Genomic DNA, 2771 nt, shown 5'->3' with positions numbered 1-2771 from the left:
TGGGCTTTTTTTTTTTTTCTCCCCCATCTTACTGTACAAAGTTTTATGTCACTGAGGAACTCTTACTTTCTCTCGTATTCTCATACCTGAAGAACAAGCTGAGGTGCTCTCAGTTGGAGCTGCCTGTGGAGCCCTGTGTTACAGCCCTTCCAACCCACATCCCTGAAGCCCTGTGCTGGCAGGACAGCTGTTGCTCTGTGGTGTGGATGGCAAGGGTGGAATCTGGCCTCTCATGATAAAAGTACGTGGTGTGGTCCTTCTCCCTGCAAAGTAGGGCTATCCAGGGAGGAACAGTGCCTGAGAGAGGAGCCATCACAGGCTTGTGCTGTGCTGCATTGATTTTGCTCCAGCAGAGCTGATAGTGTCACAGTTTCCTTGGGACTAAAAAGCAGCATTTCCCAGGCAGGCTGGTAAGGGATGGGACTTCTTCACTGTAGCAATTTACAGGTATAATGTAGATTAGCTGTCTTTTGTATGTATGGTTGTCTTGAGAGAAAGAAATTATTTTGATCCTTGGATCCTGCCTAGACTTGAGAACTTTTTAGTTTCCAAACTCTTTTCCCACTAAGCTAGTTGTGGTTAGCCCTTCTGGTACTCATGCTTTAATGCAAGTATTACCTAGTGTCCTAAAGATTTGACTTGCCACAATGGTGCTGTATCCATTCAACAGCTGCCCCTTAGTGTATTTTTATCTTGTCTGCTTATAATGGGAGAAATGGGTGACACCAAGGCATTCTCTGGCTGCTCTATGCAGCATCTCTTCAGCTGAGAGAGCGTGTTGATGTTACTTGGTCATTTCTCACAGCCAGGCTGTTGGTAACAGCAGCGGGGCCGGTCCCTGGGGCGCTGGGGCTGGTGCCCGGGCAGGAGGGGCGGTCGGACTGTGCCTCTGGTGGCCCCAGATGGACTTGGGTATTAAAATGCATTAATCGAATACACGCCATTTTCCAAATTAAACTGTGTCCCTGCCTCGGGTTCCCGGGCAGAAGCCGGGCCCTTTCTGCGGTCTGCAGCGCCTCGGGGCGATGCCGGGAGGGGGGCCGGGGCGATGCTGGGAGGGAGGCCGGGGCGATGCTGTGTCCCGCCGCAGGGCCCGGGCTCCGCGGAGGCCCCGGCTCGCGCCTGACGCCGCGCGCGCCACCAGCGTCCCCTCGGCGGGGCGCGGCGCGAGGCCCGTCCCGCCAGCGGCCGGCGCGGTGTCCGGTTGCGGGGAGGCGGCGGCGGCGGCGTTCGGCAGCGGAGCGGGCGAGCCGCGGCGGCCAGCAGGTACCGGGGGCTGCGATGGGCGGTTCGGTTCGGTGTCGCTGTGCTGCGGGGGGCGGGCGGCAGCGCGGAGCGGCCGTGAGGCGCTTTGGCGGGCTCGTCCTCTCGCGAGAGGCAGCGCGAGCGGGGCCGCGGGCAGCGCGGGGCGGGCGCCGGGCCCCCCTGCCCCGGGAAGGGGCTGCGGGCTCTGCCCGGCGCGGTAGCAGGGGTGGAGTCAAATACCAATCGGTCGTTGTAGAAACTGCATCCCTGGAGGTGTTGAGAGAGTGTCTGGAGGCGGCTTTGAGCAACCCGAGGGAGTTGGTGACTTCCTCAGGTCCTTTCCGGCCTAACTTCTGTGGGTTTGTGTGTCGTACGGTAAATGATGACCAAGCACTTGTAGATGATGGGAACTTTTTGTAGGATCCTTTAAAGGTCTGCTAGATGGGTGCATTCTAAGGGAGATCTGAGACTTTCCAGATACTAAATGTCATTCCTAAAATGTTTTTGTGGGATAGCCATGTTTGCATTGCTACTGACTTCGGCAGAGAAACAAAAAAGTTGAAAAAACAGTATTTTAACACTGCTATTGAAGGAGAATTGCATTCATTTTATGAACCAACTACGGGTACTATTGTTAAAAACACGGAGTTTAAATGACGGTGGCAGTGTGTTTCTGACAGGACCTTCTGCAAACAAAGAGGCATTATTTCGAATACTAAGTCCAAAATGCCATGTAATGTCTAGCTATAAATACAGTAGCAGAGGAGACATATGAAGGTTACCCCTTCTCTGAACACAGTCATCCCTGATGACAGAGGGGCACAGGACACAGGTGTTTCAATGGAATGATGATGATACTTTCCTACAAAGTGCTGCTTTGTTGGGCATGTGAAAAGGGATTTCCTCAGAGTCCATTTTTTGATAAATTACTTTTATTTTTCAAAATTGTTTCAATTTAAAGTCACTTTTCCTTGTTTTAACTAGTCACAACAATGACATTTTAAAATTAAATAGTTTTCTTAATAATCGTTTCGGAAGGCAAATATTTAATACTCAACTTATAATTTATCTTTTATCTACTTAAACCCCTATTTTTACAGTAAAGTAAGTGAAACTTGGCAATGTAGGGAAAAATGCAAAGGTATGTTATAATGCATATTGTATGAAATCAGTTTGATTGTTGGACATGTAAACACTGACTATTAAAAGATAAGACTTTGCTACAATGCAGAGAAAATAAAATCCTAATAATTCTCTAGAAATACATGTAATAAAGTTACTTATTTGGACAAGATACTGTGCAAGTTCGGCAAAACCTAATATGGTAATTAATGCAAACATGTTACTTATGGTACTCCAAAAATGTATGTATAAACCAGAAATCTCTAATCACATACTGGAAAGATGAACAGTTGTTTTTTTTTTTAACAGTAAAGCATCTTGATCCTTCATTCACATTTTCATTCACATTTGGACTTTGAAACAGTGCTTTTCTTGGCATTAAAATACCAAATATATTCTTTAAA

Source organism: Apus apus, chromosome 14 (assembly GCF_020740795.1).
Source record: "Apus apus isolate bApuApu2 chromosome 14, bApuApu2.pri.cur, whole genome shotgun sequence".
Taxonomy (NCBI): Eukaryota; Metazoa; Chordata; class Aves; order Apodiformes; family Apodidae; genus Apus; species Apus apus.
The sequence above is the reverse complement of the archived record's forward strand: the minus strand, read 5'-3'. Positions refer to the sequence as shown.